The sequence below is a fragment of the Diceros bicornis genome, chromosome 38 (assembly GCF_020826845.1).
Source record: "Diceros bicornis minor isolate mBicDic1 chromosome 38, mDicBic1.mat.cur, whole genome shotgun sequence".
NCBI classification, from domain to species: Eukaryota; Metazoa; Chordata; class Mammalia; order Perissodactyla; family Rhinocerotidae; genus Diceros; species Diceros bicornis.
The window spans coordinates 18,438,149-18,444,364 of NC_080777.1; the positions used below are offsets into that span (position 1 = coordinate 18,438,149).

Genomic DNA, 6,216 nt, shown 5'->3' on the forward strand with positions numbered 1-6,216 from the left:
ATATCAATAGATTTAAAAAACTGATACAAGACTGCATACCGGCTTCATCAAGGCCAGTTGATTTCATATCAACACAGTATAAGAACCAAACATGAAAGGCTTTTCACCATTGGAAGAGAACTTTTACTTAGCTGTAAGAGAATCTGAAGGGCTTAATTCAGAAGACACTCTAACTCCTGTATGACCCCAGGAGTTGATTCACCTTATTCCAGGCTACCAACCGCTAGTCATCTTACCATGAATCATGAACTGGAAAATGATATAAAATTCTCCAATAGCTCATCATTATCATCAAGCAGTCGCAGACCCCAGTGCTCAGTAAGTAAAGTAAATTTGTGAAGTACAACAGTTCAAGACAATTGAGAATGTCTAGGCACAGCAGAGAATGTTACAAAATCAGAGATCACATGTTTGATTAGGACATTTTGATTATTCTACTTTTTCCTTTTAAAATTTCCTATGAGATTAAAAAAGTGTCCCCTGGTCACAGATCATTTTATCTTGACAATGTCACTTATTTTATAATATGAAGCAACTTGTTATTATCTATTTAAGTACAGGTTACTAACAGCCATGTGTTCAGGGGACATGACTGAGGACTGGCATGCTTCACATTCAGATGAAGTTGGAATCTTGTGGTTCTTCTAGAAATGAATAAATTTCTGAATGATGCATTCTTTTATATTCTCTAGAGAAAATAATTCCCATTTCTTATCTAGTAGGCAGACATGTGGTTGTGTGCATTCTGTGTATAAAATATATGAGGAGGAAGATAGGTCTCCTCATCTGTATAGAGACTTTAGGTTAATCTAGTTCACTCCCACTATCTTCTGTATATGCAACATTTGAGTTCTAGAATTCTCCTGATTTGAGGAGAAGCAAACACTTGCTTTCCTATCTATACCTTCTCAGCAAGGTCTTGAAACTGTAGCTTACTCTTTGCAGCTACAAAAAGATTAGTTCTTCAACTATCTAACTTCTGACCTCCAAATTTTGTTGAATTTGATTACCTGCCAGTGGTCTATTTCCCAGTGTGGTGGTTGTTGCTGTTGCTATTGATTATTAGTGCTAGTATTTTGCTATCGTTTTCTTAGGAAGATGAACAGCTAAGTGACTGTTTTTTATCCATTACCTTTAGCCATAAATATTTTAATGATTTATGTGTATGGATTTATATTAATCTTTTCAACCCTTCTTATTGAGTTGGACATTCAGATTTCCTGAGAAACTTAACATCAGCAAAACCGTAATTTACTTGTGAAGGGTAGCTGAATATGCCACCCTCAAAATAGTACTTTGGCATAAGGATTATTTTGAGCTGAAGGCAGTTGAGAACATTCCATTGCTCTCTGCCCTCTTGCCATTTGACTAAAAGCAGGACCTAAGTTTGTAAAGGTGTTCCCTCTCCACTCTCCACCAGGGAGGACAGAAGTTAATCACTGGAGACAACTCTAGATCCTTATCAGCCCAGAGATGGCATCAGAGAAATCTACATAACAAACTTTATTAACTAGCCCTTATCTTTTATAATTTCCTCCATATATTTCCCTTCCCACAAATTGAGATCAATGACCTGAATTGAATGAGAATTTGGAGTCAGGATTGAGAGGGTCTCCATTCCATGTGGCACCTTGATTGCAAAATAAGACCCTGAGATTTCTTCCATTGAGGCCTCCTCTGATTGAATTCCTCCCAGTTATTCATGGGGGAGAGATCTGGCATTAGATGTGCCAGTGATATAGAGTGACCAGGAGACATTCAGAAGCCAGGGGCTAAGGGGTGGGATGGTTGGAACCAGATCAACTACCTGTACCCTTTCTCCTTCCCCAATGTCTCTGCACCATCTTAGCGTTCTGAAGTTAAAACCTACGTTCACTTCCATTGCAGTAAATTGACAGGCTTTGGACTCACCAAGCTTTGTGTGCAACACCATTCTGAATTTTTTTTCTGAATTTTTTTACATCCTATTCTCATCAGAGATCTTAAGATGCTGAGTTTTGTCAAATGAAAACCATGAGACATGATGAAAGGAAAATAAAAGCTCTTTTGGCAGCACTGGGCAACAGACCCACTGCCTGCATCACAACGGTTCTGCCTGCGCACCATGGACTTATCGGAGCACCATGGCTACACCAAGGGCACCACGAAGGACATTACCCCCTACCCTAGCCACCACAGCTTGCCCCCTTGCTGAGGGGGTTTTCCAGGATCTGTACTGGTTTAAGAAGTGCACAGAGTGGTTCATCACCTCCAATGACATCCACACCCACCAGTCTATACAGCAGCAAGAAGGGCCAGCTCAACACAGGCAATGTGCTCCTGGTGTGCATCATGCCCAAGGGCACCTTTGTGTGCTGCCTGGAGGAGAAGCCTGGCTACCGGGGCAAGCTGGCCTGCCCAAGCCTCCAGAACTACACCACCGACCTTTCTCGTAACCCTGAGACCGAGAAGACCCGAATTAAGCTGATCTCGGGCTTCAAGAAGGTCATCTCCTTGGCCAACAGCTGTGGTTGGTGTGGTGCCCAGAGGTGGTCGCATTGGCAAGCCTATACTGAAGACCTTGCCTACCCTGAGTAGAAGGCAAAGAGGAATTGGCGGCCCTGCGTGCTGGGTGTGGCCATGAACACTGTGGAGCATCCCTTCAGGGATGGCACCCACCAGCACATCAGCAAACACTTTACCATCTGCAGAGATGCCCCTGTTGGCTGCAAAGTGGGTCTCATGACTGCCCACTGGACTGTGCATCTCTGGAAACCAAGACTGTGCAGGAGAGAGAAATGAGGGCTGGGGGGCTCAATAAAGATTGTCCTTCTAGCAAGAAAAAAAAAATTTCTTCACCTGTTGGAGAGCATCCTCTGCATCTCTGATCTTAGATGTGGAGATGGAGGAATAATTGGAGTCAGAGGCTAAGCTACTTTGGTTTGATGGGTTCTGCCTGGGCCTGGAGTTTGTTTTATGATGGTCATCTCCTGCCGAAGTGTGTCGTCTCCCTGCTCCAACAGTGAATATTCCTTTATGAGTTTCTGATACTGGGGATGCTCCTCCTCTGGCTTTTTCTTCATCAGGAGATTTTCCTTGACCGAGTTCTGGGAAAATTCATCTTTGGATCGGCAAAATATTTGGTTATTAAGCTGTTCTTATCATCCTTCAAGAGAACATTTTCTTCCTCCATGTCAGCAACTCACTGTCTCAGCTCATCTTTCTCCCTAGTATGGGCATCCTCAAGGATCTTGCTCTTGAGTGGGCCCTCAGCAGATCAGTCCACAGGCTCTGGACCTCCTCCTGTAGCCTCAGGCTACAGTCCCCTCCTTGGCTCTGCTAGTTGCGGGCCAGCTCCTTCTTCCACCTCTCCGCCTCCAGGGTATGTGCGGAGGTGAGTGCAGACAACTGCTCCTACAGTGTCTACTCCTGGTTCTGGTTATTGATCTTCTGCTGTAGCTGGACCACCTTCTTCTCCATGTTCATGCTGGGTTGTTTCAGGTGCTCTACTGAGTGGGCCTCAATCTTGAGAGCCTTCAGCTCCTGCTTGGCCTTGAGCCTCCAGAAGGCACACTGGATGACAGTGGCCATGCCCTGCAACCTCTGGAAACACCTCCGTGCCCTCCAACCCCATACGTGTTTCTGGATGATGGTGGCCTTGTGTTCCGTGAGGACCTGGAGGTAGATCTCTGCACAAGCACACTCCAAGTACAGCTCAACGTCCTTTTCCTTTGTCTTGTCATTTCTTTACAAAGCTTATTGTTCTTTTGTTAAGATGCTAAATAAGCAAGTTCTAACAATCCCTTTCAGTGACTGACCACCGTGTACTCCTGAGTATATGTGTGACGCATGCATTAATAAACTTCTGTTTATTTTTCTCTTCTTAAACTATATTTTGTCAGTCTAATTTGCAGGGCCCCAGCCAACGAACCTAAGATGGGTAGAGAAATATTTTTATGTTTCTTTCCTCCCTACAGTTTTGGTGACCTAGATGGAAGGGTAGAATGTTGGGAACCCCACTTTCTCTGGAACATTCAGATGAGAGCCTGGGACAACTGACAAAAGCCAGCCAAAGGTAAGAATTCTTACCATGTCAGCCATCTGGATGTATGTCTGTAGTATCCAGTGAAGAGAGGAAGAAAAGAATTTCTCCTTGTCACTTCTCCTGTTAGATTAACAGGAGAAAAACATTTATAAGAATTGGTTCTTTGGGTTGTAACTCTTGTGAATTTGATTTTGAGTACTTACTGTTTCTTGATCCTTAGCCTCTCGGGAATAGTCATTGTTTTTATTTGCCTCTGTCTTTTTTGTCATTTGTCATAAGGAGGAGAATCATAGGAATTAGTTCTTTGTCCTTCCCCTTCTATCCTTTGTCATCTCTCCCTTCATTGCCTTGTTTGTGCTGGGAAGTCTCAGCCCAGTATCACCTGCTCAGTGTCACAGATATAGGGGGTCTGTGATTAAAGGTATCTCACTTCTGTGGGAGACTGGAGTTTCCTTGTTGCCTGTGGCAATGAAGGTCTTTGCTTTCTTAGGCTTTCTGTGGGAGTAACTTTGAATCTTGGTGAGAACTGCATCTTTTGCATCCTCTTTGGAGATGCCTCTTGCATCCATGGTTAAATCTTAAAAGGCGTACAGATTTAGAGTCACATTGAAATAGGTATACATTTGAGGATTTGGGCTTTTATATCTAAAAGGATTTTTAAGGGAGCGGTCACCCTAGAACGAAAGTCTTATTGGTACCTTTGCGAACATCAGATTGAAAGAGGAAAAGAAAAAAGGAAAAAAAACAAAAACAGGAAAGTGCCTTGGCTGAACTAAAACAAAGAAGCAAATAAAAACAAAATGAAGCAAGCAAAAACTCCCTACACAAGATTAGGAGGTGGAGATCAGACTCAGAGCAAAAGTTAAGAATTGAAAAGGCATTCAGGCAGGAATAAGCTGTATATAAATACTGAGAACCAGGAAATAGCTTTGACAAAGGCCCTAAAATGAGCATGAAGGCTTGTTTTATTGTCTCTTACTCTGTAATTAGACCCCATCAGCTCCAGGCTTTCCCAAGCAAAGCCCTTGCAAGTGTGTTTTGGACCTACATGGCAAAGAATTGGTTGGACTGTTCTACACTTCAGAAAAACTTAAATAGTATTGCCCTAGATTTCTGATAATAGGCAAACAGACCCTCTGAACCCCTTTGAAAAAACTTACATCCTTTCTCCGTGCTTTTGAGATGTAAATCTTACCAAGTTTTTGAAATGTAAACATCCAAGGAGATAACTCTTGGCCAGAGCAACTGCCTGGGACTGGAGGGAAAAAAGCAGCAAAAGAAACTTTTTGGAAACAAACTGCTACTTAATGTTTCCACAAGATCTCTCACCCAAAATTGAGTCTACAATCTCCATAAGATTATATATCAGGGCAAATGAAAATCTTAGAAATCTTCTCTACGAATATTGATAGAAAACTTTACCCTTCATTGAATAGGTACCCTTAACTTGTTCCATCTATCAGAAACATAATTTGGATTAAAAAAGTCTGGCAAGAATGAAAGTCAACTCATATAAATTAGTGAATTTTGTGTTTCTGTGTTTATACCTAACTCATGGCTAAGATAAAGAATGAAGGCTATAAGATCTCTGTTAGCATCTGTTTGTATGATTGTGTATGCCAAATATATATGTGATATTTTTCTATCTCTGGATGATAGCACCAAAATTAATTCATAAAAGAGCTCTGCTTTAATTGGTTTTTAAAAATAAACACTTATATAAATTAAGTATTCCTAAAACTCTCAAAAATGTAGAAACTGACTGAAATGTTTTTCAAGTTCATGTGATCTGAGATAATCTTTGGTAAATAAGGCTAGTTTGAGTTTATTTGTTGGTTAAATAAAAACAGATATGTCTTCAGAGTTGTCAGCATTAAATATAATGCAGATATACAGCTTTTTTCTACTTTGGTTTATTAATCAAATAAGCTTGTCATCTCCACTAGATGTTTAAGATTATAAAACTAAATTCAACCTAAGAACAAAATGTACAATAAAAAATGAATTACTTGATGTATATCAGCATGACAATTTAAAAAAAAGGGGGAGAGGAAGACCCATATGCTCAACATTTAGCTACTTCGCTTCTATAAATTTTTGATATTTGTCTGATTCATCAACTAGAAAGATACCTTAAGATGGTGGTTAGCTTTTAATGCTTCATGAAATTTTCATGAGTAATCCAAGCATAA

General features: G+C 40.9%; 1 pseudogene; it reads left to right on the forward strand.

The window, feature by feature from the left end:
* Window positions 1-237: 237 nt before the first annotated feature.
* Window positions 238-2,800, forward strand: LOC131399553 (large ribosomal subunit protein uL2-like; annotated as a pseudogene).
* Window positions 2,801-6,216: the final 3,416 nt, after the last annotated feature.